Here is a 15,167-nt window from a genome sequence, read left to right as displayed (position 1 = left end):
GGTCTGACTGCAGCATCCGGTTCCTTGGACAGCAGCTTTCAGTGAAGTGGCCTTCACTGGGTCTTTGGTTCCTTGGTGTTGTAGAGTGATGCCTTCACTCTGGAGAGAGGTCCTCTGGGGGGTTTGTAGAGTTTGTCCAACATCCAAGCAACTCCTCAGCTGTGATTGACGAGTTCTGGGTGCAGTAGGCAGGGTTTGGCAGCTTTTCTTGCTGCAGCAGGACTTCAGTTCTCGAGCCTTGGGTCGTCTTTATTGCTGGTCTTCTTTTGTCCTTGTTATAAGATATCTTGGTCTAGTGATGCCCAGTAAATACTGTACTTAGTGGACGTTTTGGGGGGTACCTGGTAGTGACCAATGAGTCATCTACCTTAGGGTGGCTACACCAACTAAGTCACCACTCCCTGTGGGAAAAGGTCACTTCCCTCCACCTGATTGGCTATTTTACTTCCATGCAAGATGGAAGAAAATAACATGATGAGGTCACCTTGCATGTAACACCTTAGGGGTGGTGTAAGCTGGGGATGACCACTCCTGTCCTTTGTATGGTTTCCCACTGTTGCTCCCGCCAAAAGTGGGGGTTTGCAACAGGGGTGGCCATCTGCTGCTGGCAGCAGACCTGGGGTCAAGTTTCAAGGGTGGTTAGCCCTTTGAAGCCCTTTTAGCACCTCCACTCAGGAAGGGTTTTGTTCTGAATCTCTGCAAACACTGTCTCTCACCCCAGGGCCTCAGAATCTTGTCTGGCAGTGGCTGGCTGGTTGTGACCGGCTAGCAACCATGCCAGGGTAGTTAGCTTTTGCATGGGGCACCTTTAAAGTGAACCCTGGGTACATTTTATAATAAATCCAATACTGAGTTGTGTTATACCAAACAACCCAGGGTTCAGAGTACGCATCATGTAGCTGTGAAACTCATACTGGCCAGTGTCCGGCACATGTATTAAAATGGCTGCCCTCTTCACTTACTATGTCCAAGGTTTGGCAAAGAAACAGTAGGGGCATATTGCTAATGCATCTATGCCCACACATACAATATAGTGCACCCTGCCTCAGGGCTGGAAGGCCTGCCAGAGGGGTGGCTTACCTATAGTGCATGCAGTGTGTAGTGGACAAGGCACATAGGCTGTGTACCATGTGGAGTTTGCCTTTTAGGATTCCATCAGAACACTCAGCCTGCAATGACAGTGCTGGGTGCTTCTGGATGCATGCCCTAGAGGGTGGCACAATCTGTGCTGCTGCCCTCAAGGGCCCTACCCTTAGTACCCCATGCCTTGGATGCCTAAGTACCATTTACTATGGACTTATAGTGGCAGCTAAAAGTGTTGCCAATTGTGCCAATGCATCACAACAGTTTTGAGGGATGGAGATCTGGCCCACGGAACCTGGTTGGCAGGGGCTCTGGGTACTAACAACCTTGAGACTACATCAAATACCAGGCAACATGTGGGGGGCTAGCCATGACAAAAGAAGCCTTTTCTCACACTCTCTTATTTCGAAAATTCAAAAATTCCAACTAAAAGTTCAAATGTCTCTAATAATAAACCAATCTGTTCATCACGCAGCAATGAGATTTTAAATTTCAGTTCCAAAGCAATCTCAAGTTCCAAAATGTTCAGCTGGATTTGAATTGTTAACACAAAAGGCAACAAACTCTTTCTGCCAGTCATCTGTTGTGTAATAAGTCCTTTCGGGAGGAAAGTATCTGCAACTTGGTAATCTTTTTCTTTTTGTTCTCCTTGTCACACAACCTTCTGTTTCATTGTAACTTTGCTCTGACTCTTCAGTTACTTCAGCAATAGAAAGAGACACTTTTATCGTTGTCTCTGGGCTTTTCTCAGGCCACTGGTCTCCAGTAACAACTCTTTTCTCTGGCATGACTGGGTTTCAACATCATCTGAGCTAGCAGGAGTCACCTGACTGTCTCAACCCTTCTGTACCTTCAACTACTGTTGACGCACTCAGATTTTTTTACCAGACTGTGCATTCTGTGTGTTAGCCACTTGTCCAGTCCCCACAGCTTGGCTAACTTGAACCCTTTCTCCTACTGTAACTGACCCTTTAGGAACAGGTGCTGTTTCATCAAGAGGAATTGGCACTCTGCTTGGATCCAGTTCAGAAGACCAGCTCACTTCACAGCTGTCGTAGTAACCAGAACAACCTGGTATGGCCCTTTCCAACATGGCTGCAAGCATGTCTTTCTTACATGCTTCTTCACCGGCACCCAAGTGCCAGGAGTCAGATTGTGACAAAGTTCTTGTTGCAGTTGCGCAGGTGCTTCTCTAACCTGGCAAGACATAGAACAAACTACATCAGCTAGTCCTTTACAATAATCCTGAACCAAGTCATCTGTAATGTTCACAAGAACATTTGCAGGCACTGCTGGCAATCTAATAGCTCGCCCCATAATGATCTTGTGAGGCAACAAGTCTGTCTTTCTGTCAGGTGTGCTACGTATACTCATCAGCACACTGCAGCACACATAGGAAAAGCAAAAACAAGGAGAAATGAAAGTAGTTCTCCCTTTTGTGCCATGCTAACACCATCGTTTGGCGCTGCCTAAGACTTACGATTCCTTATCAAACTGGGGCAGCGTCAAAAGCAGTGGGTATTGCAGTGGAACACCCACAGCAACACCCATTGCACGCACCTCTGCCGCAGAAAACTGCGCCAGAGGGGCCCATATTTACTAGATGGCATTCATCTACAAAAAGTGGCTTACCACTGCCTTATAAATATTGTGCAGTCACAGTGCCACCAGAGCGTCACAAAAAGTGACACTCCAGTGGCGCTAGGAGCTTGTAAATATGCCCCATAGTGTATGATTGCCTGGTCTGTGATAGGGGCCTTTTCATACCCTGGTTAGCTTTTATGCTAAGGTCCCTGGAAGAAATTGGTTTTACAGATATTTTCTCTGTTACGACATCTGGCTCCCTACATAGCAGAAAGCAAGCCTATGCCCTATTGCTTGAGCGTGCCCAATTAGAGAGTTTGAGGGAGGAGAGAAAGAAAGTGACTGTTGCAAGTTATCTGCAACTCTCTACTTAGGTTCCTGCCACAAGATATTTATGGAACACCACCAGGAGTTGGGATTGAGTTCTGTTGTCCATGTTAGGGCAGGCATATTGCAGTATTATCTGTGCCTTCTGGTGGGCTTTCAGACTAAGCTTGCCTCCACAATATGTCTATGTAATAACTCCTATGAGCAATCCATGATCCACGATCCACTTCATTATTTTTTGTGGCTATTACAAGCTTTATACAAAAAAATGTTTAGTTCCATATCGGAGACTCAGAAACTTTTGACCATGGGCCTGATTCCTTAAGGTAAGCTTGGACCAAAAGTCTAAGGGGCAGATTTAAGAGCCTCTAGCGCCACAGGAGCGTCACTTTTCGTGGTGCTCTGGTGGTGCTAACCACTGCACCATATTTACTTTTTGTGGGGCTAGGCATCCTTGTAAATATGGGCCCCTCCCAACGCAGTTTTCTGTGTCAGAGGGGCCTGCAATGGGTGTTGCTGTGGGAGTTCCACCCATTGCTTTTGACGCTGGCCCAGATTTACGAGTAATAGTAAACCTGTGGCAGTGCCAAAAAACTCACGCCACCCCATGGGTGGCGTTAGCATGGCAAAACTAGGAGGAATGCTGTTATTACTCCTCTTTTTTTGTTTTTTCCATTCTGCAGCACACCTAGTAAAGAGCAAAATGCTATGGGTGATTGTTTACGTGCAGAAAGGGGTCCCTTACTGCACATAAACAATCATTCCAAGATGACACTTCGGTACTTCCATGTGTGCTGCATTTTGCAGCACACATAGAAGTGCCAAATTGCCATGATAGATTGTTTATGTGCAGGAACAGACACCTTCCTGCGCATAAACAATCTATACCCTCAATGCGGACACTCTTGCACTATGGTGCAAGTATGCCTGCGTTGGCGCAGGCATCTTAATTCAGTGCCGGCGCAGGGGGAAATGCAGGGGTGCACAGTATTCCTGTAAATATGGCATATCCCTGTGTTTCAAAAATGGTGCAGTGCAGTGCTATTTTTGGCCCAGCACTGCGCTGCACCACTTAGGAATAAATCAGGGCCTCAGTTTAGACCAAAAGTGTAAACTTAGACAAAAAGTCTAACTTTACTCGTAGTAATGTTAGACATTTAGTCTAAGTTTAGACTTTTGGTCTAAAAGTAGACCAAGAGTGTAAACTTAGATGAAAAGTCTAGCTTACTATGAGTAAAGTTAGACTTTAGGTCTAAACTTAAACTTTTGGTCTAAACTTAGGGGCATATTTACAAGAAAGTGGCGCATGATCTATGATGCGCAACCTTTCTTGCGCCCTTCTAACGCTACCTAATGACACTATGGTTTCACCGTATTTATGATACGGCGCACAATAGCAGTCATTAGCCCAATAGCATCAACATTTTTGACGATACTGTGGTGCTTTGCTACACTAGCGTCAGAATGTTTTACCCTATTGTGGAGCTTTGCTGCACTAGCGTTTTTTTTTTTTTGCGCTAGTGCAGCAAAGCACAGGGAGGCCCATTGAATATAATGGCTGCGTCATAGCAGGATGCTCAGAGCAGGTGTTAAAAATGATGGAAAAAATGGCACAGTGAAATGTTGTAAATTTCATTGCGCCATTTTTCGGACTCCCTGTGCCAGGATGCCTCCTTGCATACATTATGCCTGACGCAGGCATGATGTGACACAAGGGGACGCTAGTCCCCTAAATGCCACCATGGGGTGCAGTATTTTATACGCACACATGGTAGTGTTGGGGGGGTGCTAAGGGGTGCAAGAAAAGTGGCACTGCACTTTGTGTAGTGCCACTTTTCTTACATATGGTCCCATGTGTTCTAAGTAACTAAAAGTATGCATGTAGGTTGATTATTTCTGCTGTGGAGGGTAAATACTGTAACTGAAGACCGTTCCTTTTCATGTTAATTGTTTTAACTGTATGTCTCGATTTCAACAATTTGATATTAATGTGCCTTTTCTATAGTTTATTTTATTCTCTTTTTACTTTATTTTTATGGTGGGTTCTCATCTGATTGATATCAGCTTTGTATTTATTGTATCATTTTATGGCTGCATATCGGCTGTATAAAGTTGTTTTTCCTGTCTGTCTGTCTGACTCATCAAAGCCAACAAGCTTCTATCACGCCTGACATTGTGCAAATGCAGAAGCAGCTCTGATGGCACCTTCAGAATCTCTTAAACAGGAGCCATCAACAAAAAGGACATAGGGCCAGATGTAACATGAAATGGCCTTGCGAATCGCAAATAGCGTTTTTTAAGAAATCGCCATTTCCGAGTCGCAATAGGCCATCTATCATAATTGCGATTCGGAATTCGCGATTTCTTAAAATTCGCTATTTGTGGTTTGTGAGGCCCAAACACCGAATCGCAATTTGCATTTTCGCAAATTGCGATTCGGTAATTGAAAATCGCAAATTGAGAGAACGCACACCTGGAGGAGCCTGATGACATCACAAGCAGTAAGTGAGCCATCCCAGGCAGTTTGCAGGTGCCACACCCAAACCAGCACTCAGAGAGAGTCAGCCCAGCCACACTGAGCAAGTCTCTGAAGAAGGCAGCACAGCAGAACAAACATGGACACCTCTGCCCAGGGAAAGGAGAAGGGAGAAAGGAAGTGCAAGCTGAAGTTTAGTGAGCAAGAGCTGGAGGTGCTAACACAGGAGGTGGTCAGGAGCCATGACTGGTTGTTTGGAAAAAGCTCACTCCAGGTGCCTGAGATTGAAAAACGCAGACTCTGGGCAGATATCCAGACAAAGATCTGCGCTGTTGGGGCGCAGTGCTCTGTTGAAGAAATCAAGAAGAGGTGGTACGACCTGCGGTCCCGTGCCAAGGAGAGGGTGGCAAGACGACTGCAGGAGGCCAGGAGCACAGGAGGAGGACCACCCACAGAGACACCCTCCACCCCGATAGAAGACTTAGTGGAGTCCACACTCCCCCCGGAAGCAGTCAGTGGGGTCACTGACATTGACACATCCGGCACACCAAGTACAAGTAAAGGTAAGTGCAATAGTGAAATGTAACCACATATGTGTATGAACAAAAGCCCCATAGGAATTAGCAAGTAATGTAAAACATTGTGAGAAGTAGTCCATTCCTCATCTTAGAAGCAGCACAACAATGCCTTATGGGAGTGGTAGTCCACAACCCAGAGCTGAAAGTAGCACATACAATGTAATAGGCAGATCGACCCACAGAAGAACACAACACCCACAACATAGTGAAGAGAACTGTACCTTTATTACCATTGTGTGACCATTATTGTAACAAACATAACTGACATGCTGCATATTGTCATTGCAGGTGGGCCAGGCCCAGCAGCCACAGCATGTGCCAGTGCTGGGGATACAGACACCCATCCTGCTTCAGACTCCAATACGAGTGAGTCTCAGAACATTGCGCCACTCCGACGCAGGCCTAGGGCACTGCCACTGCCAGAACTGAGTCAGGACTCTGATAAGCAGCAGGAAGACTCACAGACACCGCCCCCAACTGGCGGATGCACTCAAATGCATTCGCCCGTTAACAGCAGAGCACAGCACCCCACAGGATACCTACAACTGTAAGGCACACAGGCTTTTGAGGCAGGTGAGGGAACATCGTTATTTAGTGGCTTGGTTATTTGGTCGGCTATGTTACAGAAGCAGTGCCTGCAAAATAAAAAAATCACGCCATTACAAAGGCAGATGCAGCAATATAATCCAAACATGGGGGGCCTGCATCGCCAGCTGGAGTGCCTCAATGCCAACATTGAACAGCTGCATGAGGGACAGGTCCAGGCAATGCAGGATACGAGGGAGCTGACTACTGCTGTGAGGGAACTATGTCAGTAGCTGCGCCACGACAGGGTAAGCCACCGCAGGCAGGAGCGACGCTTCATGAGCATGTTTGGAGGTTTTTGTCGCACTGTGACTAGGCTGGCTAATTCTACCTCCCTAATATCACGTTGTGCTGTGGCTGCACAGGTTGAGGCAGCACACAGCAGCAGGGATGTGGCCCAAGGACTTGTACAGATCACTAATGTGATAGACAATATAATGGGTAACCGGTCAGCCACACCTAGTGAACTTGGACTGGGGGACACGGAGGACACATGCAGCCTCAGCAAGCTAGCTGTGCCCGCAATGGACAGCAGAGGTCACAGTGCCAGGCACAGCACTGCCACAGAGGCAGACACTTGAGGTGCCAGTGAGGCAACTGCACACTCAAGTGGCATGCGTGGCCAAAAGAAGTGGCTGTAGTGGCCACAGTGACTGTATATATTTCTGGAATGGGGACACTATGAAGGAATAGTGCTTTACTGTGAACTGCTATTGTTTTTTTTCACAATTACTTTTGTTGGTACTCGTTGAACTTATATTACCTGACATTAAGGTAATAAATTTACTCACTACAGGTACATTTGTCAGTGGATCTGTGTATTCATACTTACATCTGAAATGGTTGTGTGTGATGTCAGCACGCCTTTGCCTTCCCTCTGCTGCACTGGTCATGTCTCTGGGCTGTACTGTAGTGCCCCTTCACTTTTGTGGAGGCACCGGAAGCGACTCTTCAGCAGGCCAAAGGTGCGCTCCAACACGTTGCGAGTCACCCTGTGTGCTGCATTGTATCTCTGTTCTGCTGATTTTGCAGGATTTAGGTAGGGCGTCATCATGTAGGTGCGCACTGCGTAGGCACTGTCTCCTGGAAGGGAAAGAGGATATATTGAGTAACTGAGCCATCTGACATCAACACGCTGTCAATGCGCCAGTGTACAGAGGGACAAAACCTAGTAGATATCCTTCACCAAACTCCCCAGCTAGCAGTCTTGTGTGAATGCCGCTGTGGCGAAAGATGTATGAATCATGGGTGCTCCCTGGGTACCTGGCCACGAGATCAGTTATGATGTATGAGGCATTGCATATCACCTGTATATTCATTGAATGTTGGTATTTACGGTTGCGGTACACATACTCTGTGGCTGATGGTGGACAGATTGCAACATGTGTTCCATCTATGGCACCTAGGACTGAGGGGAACTGTGCTATCTGGTAAAAAACTATTTTTGTCTGCTGTATTTCCTGTGGGGTGTTGGGGAATCTGATTTGTTGGTGTATTCTGCTCAGCATGGCGTTAATAAATGCATTGAAAAATCCAGAGAGGGTACTCTGCGAGACCCCTCCAGCTGCTACTATGACCCCTTGATAGCTCCCTGAGGGGAATAGGTTGAGGGAGCATAATACCTGCACATGGGTGGGTATGCTATGAGTCCTATGTGTTCTGCGCTGCAGTATGGGTTGTAGCTCAGCTATCAGGTCGAGTATCATGGCAGAGCTCAACCTATACCTCTCATATATTTCCTCCTCAGTCTAGTCAAAAAGAGTAATGCGCACTCTGAAAATGCGCTCCTGTCTCCTCCTCTCTCTCCTCAAACCTGCCAAGATCCTCATCCTCCTCGCCATGACGTAGAGTGCAGCCATTGTGGAAAAGAGTCTGAGGCATTCTGGGCCTCTTTATATAGGTTGCACCTAGTTACCACCTGGTTTCACTTAGTGGTATTTTACATGTGCAAAATGCCATTCTGCGAAAAATCGCAATTTGTGATTTTTTGATGCATCGAATCGCGAATTGGTTTTGTGATTCGCATTTTGCGCCTCGCAATTTCCTACTTGAAATACCAAATCGCAAAATGTGACTCGCAAAACCAGGTCGCAACGCAAAAAATCACATTTTTTGCGATTTCTTATTTTTGGTCTGCGAATGCCTTTCATGCATCGCAGACCACGTTTTTGCATTCGCAAACAGCCACATTTTGCGATTCGCACCGTTTGTGAATGCAAATTTTTTGGATACATCTGGCCCATAGTCATTTTCATCCAAGGGTGCATCTTGATTATCAGGTCATGATTTGGTGCAACGTTCAGTCACATCAAGACAGTCATGGCCAACCTCATCCTCGAGTTGCTTGCATTTTCAGCAGGATTTGCCAAAATAATTGCACATTCAGAACATTATGGGCCTAATTACGACCTTGGCAGATGGGATACTCCGTCACAAATGTGACAGATATCCCCCTCCATTTTACAAGTTCCATAGGGTATAGTGGAACTTGTAATACAGCAGGCGGGATATCTGTCACTTTTGTGACGGAGTATCGCATCTGCCAAGGTCGTAATCAGGCCCTACATCTCTTACGGATTACATTAGGAGAACCGAGGATCACTTGCTCATAGCGGATCAAATGAGCACATGTTAGATACTGTGTTTTAGTATGGGTAAGCAAAATCTCCAATGAATGGGGAATAAAAACATCCAGGGGGTGGTGCAAAACAATACCTTTGCATTGCTCAATACTGACATCAATGCAACGTCAAGTAAACAGCCGGGCAACGCAGCAGTTAAAGGATCAAGTGTGGCTGAAAAATATGCCACAGGCTTGTTGGCACTTCCATGTAACTGTATCAAAACAGAGCACATCCATCCCTCTCACAGCAAAACAAAGAAAAACATTTGTTTTAATCAGGTATTCCCAGAGCTGGGGCTCAGCACAAGCTTCCTCTCAGCTCATTGAAGGTTTTCATGCATTCATCATCAAATGGTACCAGATCAGGCACATCCTTGTGTGTCAATATCTGTTAGGGCTTGCCATTAGGGAAAAGTTCAGAATCCTGTGTCAGCAGTAGCCAAGCAATATACTGCACTAAGGCCCTTATTTCAACCTCGGCGGTCTTTTTACAAGACCGCTGAGGTTCCGTCGGGCCGAAGACCGCCAGTGGTGGCGGTCTTCCGCCAACCATATTATGACTGCTGGCAGCCCTCCGCCCTTTTTTGGATGGAGAGCCGCCAGCAGCCGTACTGGCGGTTGGCGGTGAAGTGGAGGCTGCTCCACCGTCACTGCCACGTCATCAGAACACCGCCTACCGTAATACGACCCAGTATTCAGCGTGGCAGGGATCTGGTGATGGGGTGCAGGTGGCGGAGCAGCCCCCACGGATCCCGTTCCCTCCCGGAGGATCACCGGAACAGGTAAGGTGACTGTCCGTTAGGGGAGGGGGGTGGGGGAGTGTTGTGTCCGTGCATGGGGGTGTGAGTGTGTAGAGGGGTTGTGTGAGTGCGTGTATGCATGTGGGGGTGTAATGTGTGTATGGGAAATGTAACATGTATGTATTTGTGCATGTGTGCATCTATGTGCGTGTGTATGTGTGTGTGGTGTGAGCGTGCGTGTAGGGAGGTGTGGAAGGTATGTATGTGGGTTTCCATGGGGGTGGGTGGGGAGGGGGTCCTACTACCTTTAGGGGCTGGTAGGGGGGTCGTGGGTGTTAGGGGAGGACTCAGGGTAGGGGGAGAGGGAAGAGGGAGACCACAATCAGTGCCAGGGAACGAATTCCCTGGCACTGATAGTGCCTACCGCCATGGATTTTGTGGCGGTACAAAACCCCACGAAATCCATGGCGGTATGCGGGGTCCTGATACCTCCGGCAGTCTAGTGATGGCCGCCGAGCTGGAGACTGAAGTCTCCAGCCCAACGGTCGTTACCACCCTGGCGGTCGGTGTGTTAAAGAGGCGGTTTTGGAGGGCGGTAACCGCCATGGTCAAAATCCCATTTGTTTTACTGCCGGCCTGTTGGCGGTACTACTGCCACTTTAACACCGACCGCCAGGGTTGTAATGAGGGCCTAAGACTGAATGATAAGGCATTATAAGTGTAAGTGACTTCAAGTTCTTCTTTAATTAAAATCTGATTAAAAACAGATGGCGATTCCGTATAACCCTGAGGAATACGACACTGTGTTAAAATACGACTGCCATATATGAATGCAAAAAGGAGCTGTAGGAAAGTACCATCTTGCCTGGCATGTTACCCCCATATTTCACTGTATATATGTTGTTTTAGTGTATGTGTCACTGGGACCCTGCCAGCCAGGGCCCCAGTGCTCATAAGTGTGCCCTGTATGTGTTCCCTGTGTGATGACTAACTGTCTCACTGAGGCTCTGCTAATCAGAACCTCAGTCGTTATGCTCTCTCTGCTTTCTAAATTGTCACTAATGGGCTAGTGACCAATTTCACCAATTCACATTGGCACACTGGAACACCCTTATAATTCCCTAGTATATGGTACTGAGGTACCCAGGGTATTGGGGTTCCAGGAGATCCCTATGGGCTGCAGCATTTCTTTTGCCACCCATAGGGAGCTCCAACAATTCTTACACAGGCCTGCCACTGCAGCCTGAGTGAAATAACGTCCACGTTATTTCACAGCCATTTACCACTGCACTTAAGTAACTTATAAGTCACCTATATGTCTAACCTTTACCTGGTGAAGGTTGGGTGCTACGTTACTTAGTGTGTGGGCACCCTGGCACTAGCCAAGGTGCCCCCACATCGTTCAGGGCAAATTCCCCGGACTTTGTGAGTGCGGGGACACCATTTCACGCGTGCACTATACATAGGTCACTACCTATGTATAGCGTCACAATGGTAACTCCGAAAATGGCTATGTAACATGTCTAAGATCATGGAATTGTCACCCCAATGCCATTCTGGAACTGGGGAGACAATTCCATGATTCCCCGAGTCTCGAGCACAGACCCGGGTACTGCCAAATTGCCTTTCCCGGGGTTTTACTGCAGCTGCTGCTGCTGCCAACCCCTCAGACAGGTCTCTGCCCTCCTAGGGTCCAGCCAGGCCTGGCCCAGGAAGGCAGAACAAAGGACTTCCTTAGAGAGAGGGTGTTACGCCCTCTCCCTTTGGAAAAAGGTGTCAGGGCTGGGGAGGAGTAGCCTCCCTAGCGTCTGGAAATGCTTTGATGGGCACAGATGGTGCCCATCTCTGCATAAGCCAGTTTAAAACGGTTCAAGGATCCCCTAGCACTGCTCTGGCGAGAAACTGGACAAAGGAAAGGGGAGTGACCACTCCCCTGACCTGCACCTCCCAGGGGAGGTGCCCAGAGCTCCTCCAGTGTGCTCCAGACCTCTGCCATCTTGGAAACAGAGGTGTTGCTGGCACACTGGACTGCTCTGAATAGCCAGTGCCAGCAGGTGACGTCAGAGACTCTTTCTGATAGGCTCTTACCTCTCTTGCTAGCCTATCCTCCTTCCTAGGTAGCCAAACCTCCTTTTCTGGCTATTTAGGGTCTCTGCTTTGGGGAATTTTTAGATAACGAATGCAAGTGCTCATCCGAGTTCCTCTGCATCTCTCTCTTCACCTTCTGCCAAAGGATCGACTGCTGACTGCTCAGGACCGCAAAACCGCAACAAAGTAGCAAAGATGACTACTGCAACCTTGTATCGCTTCTCCTGCCGCTTTCTCGCCTGTTTCCTGGTGGTGCATGCTCTGGGGGTAGCCTGCCTCCTTTCTGCACCAGGAACTCTGAAGAAATCTCCCATGGGACGACGGAATCCTCCCCCTGCAACCGCAGGCAACAAAAGACTGCATCACCGGTCCTCTGGATCCCCTCTCAGCACGACGAGCGTGGTCCCTGGAACTCAGCAACTCTGTCCAAGTGACTCCCACAGTCCAGTGACTCTTCAGTCCAAGTTTGGTGGAGGTAAGTCCTTGCCTCCCCATGCTAGACTGCATTGCTGGGTACCGCGTGATTTGCAGCTGCTCAGGCTCCTGTGCACTCTTCCAGGATTTCCTTCATGCACAGCCAAGCCTGGGTCCCCGACACTCTAACCTGCAGTGCACAACCTTCTGAGTTGTCCTCCGGCGTCGTGGGACTCCCTTTTGTGTCTTAGGGTGAGCTCCGGTTCACTCCTCTTCCAAGTGCCTGTTCTGGTACTTCTGCGGGTGCTGCCTGGTTCTGTGAGGGCTCCCTGACTTACTGGGCGCCCCCTCTGTCTCCTCATCCAAGTGGCGACATCCTGGTCTCTCCTGGGCCACAGCAGCACCCAAAAACCCTAACCGCGACCCTTGCAGCTAGCAAGGCTTGTTTGCGGTCTTTCTGCGTGGGAACACCTCTGCAAGCTTCTTCACAACGTGGAACATCCATCCTCCAAAGGGGAAGTTTCTAGCCCTCTTCGTTCTTGCAGAATACACAGCTTCTACCATCCGGTGGCAGCTTCTTTGCACCCTCAGCTGGCATTTCCTGGGCATCTGCCCACTCTCAACTTTGTCGCAACTCTTGGACTTGGTCCCCTTGTTCCACAGGTACTCTTGTCTGGAAATCCACTTTGGTTGCTTTGCTGGTGTTGGTCTTCCTTGCAGATTTCCCCTATCATGACTTCTGTGCTCTCTGGGGAATATAGGTGCACTTTACACCTACTTTTCAGGGTCTTGGGGTGGGCTATTTTTCTAACCCTCGCTGTTTTCTTATAGTCCCAGCGACCCTCTACAAGCTCACATAGGTTTGGGGTCCATTCGTGGTTCGCATTCCACTTTTGGAGTATATGGTTTGTGTTGCCCCTATACCTATGTGCTCCTATTGCAATCTACTGTAACTTTACATTGCTTGCATTACTTCCTTTTGCTATTACTGCATATTTTTGGTATTGTGTACATATATCTTGTGTATATTTGGCATTCTCATACTGAGGGTACTCACTGAGATACTTTTGGCATATTGTCATAAAAATAAAGTACCTTTATTTTTAGTATATCTGTGTATTGTGTTTTCTTATGATATTGTGCATGTGACACCAGTGGTATAGTAGGAGCTTTGCATGTCTCCTAGTTCAGCCTAAGCTGCTCTGCTATGGCTACCTTCTATCAGCCTAAGCTGCTAGAAACACCTCTTCTACACTAATAAGGGATAACTGGACCTGGTACAGAGTGTAAGTACCCCTTGGTACCCACTACAAGCCAGGCCAGCCTCCTACAGGAGCCAGCTGTCCTCATGAAAGGGAATGGAAATGAAGGCTGGAAAACAAGTCAATGACAGCAAGCGATTGTCCCTTACAAAGAATCTGGAATAAAATCACTGCTGGATTCTGTACCATAGGACAATATGGAAAGACAATCTCATTAACTTTTCTCACATCTCGAACTATACTGTATTTTCCATTGAGCTTCCGCAATCCTAAAATATGGGAATTACATGAGCTGCCCAAAATTTCCTTCAGAACACCTTTCTCAATCAGACTCTCAATAAAGGGTGTTATCCCTGCAACTATCTCAGGTGACATGTTGTATGGTGGTATTCTCGCTGCATTAGGCTTCACTGCTATTTTGACTGGCTCAACTCCTTCTATGAGACATATGTCCTTTCTTGAAAAATCCAAAGCAGCAGTAATACCAGCAACAAGCTGGTGGCACAAAAAATGGAATTATGACCATGGTGGAAACCGCCAACACAGACAGCCACTTCAACACACCGACCGCCACGGCAGTAGCAACAAGCACCGCGGCGGTAACCACTAACAGCCAGGCGGTAGACAATGTACCGCCCACTCCATTATGAACGGCCTATCTGCCACCTTTTCTGGGGCAGTACCAACTACATCAAAAGCACGGCGGAAAATGAACAGAGAAGGCAAAGGACTCACCTCTGGACACTCAGGGAAGAACCACGCCGCCATGGAGCCCGAACTGCAGATCTTCCCCATGCTGATCTACCTCCTCCTACACCAGGAATACCAACGCCGGAGACGACGACCACAGTGAGTACTGCCACCTAGCACACAGGGGAGGGGTGAGGAAAAAGAGAGTGACACACACAAGCAACACGCAACACCCCCACTCCCACCCCTAACAACATACACACAAACAGATGCAACAACATTACACATCCACCTTGTGTCCCTCTGGAATAATGCAAGGACAAAATGATTTGAAGAAAGTGAGTGTAATAAGATAAAAATCCAGAAAAACTCTAAGTTCAAAACAGTATTTACAGATGTACAAATGGAGGGACACTGCCCAGTCCATAATGTCCGTGGGTCACAGGGCCACATCGCAGAGGCCAAGGTCCCACTTGACTCCTGTATCAACACGGAGAGAACACTGCTGGCTCATCAGGTCAAAAATACACAGGCACCTCAGGGGGACAGGGAATGGGGCGGCACCTCAGCCAGAAGATGACACAACGCCACTTGTCATGGAAGGGGCAACATGTCCTGTGCGATGTCCTGAGGAGTGCAAAGCCACAGTCTCTCAAGTGGGTGGCTTGCCCACTGCTTGGTCCTGGGGAGCGCAAGGCCACAGTCTCTCTAGTGGGT

Source organism: Pleurodeles waltl, chromosome 4_2, assembly GCF_031143425.1.
Source record: "Pleurodeles waltl isolate 20211129_DDA chromosome 4_2, aPleWal1.hap1.20221129, whole genome shotgun sequence".
NCBI lineage: Eukaryota > Metazoa > Chordata > Amphibia > Caudata > Salamandridae > Pleurodeles > Pleurodeles waltl.
The sequence above is the reverse complement of the archived record's forward strand: the minus strand, read 5'-3'. Positions refer to the sequence as shown.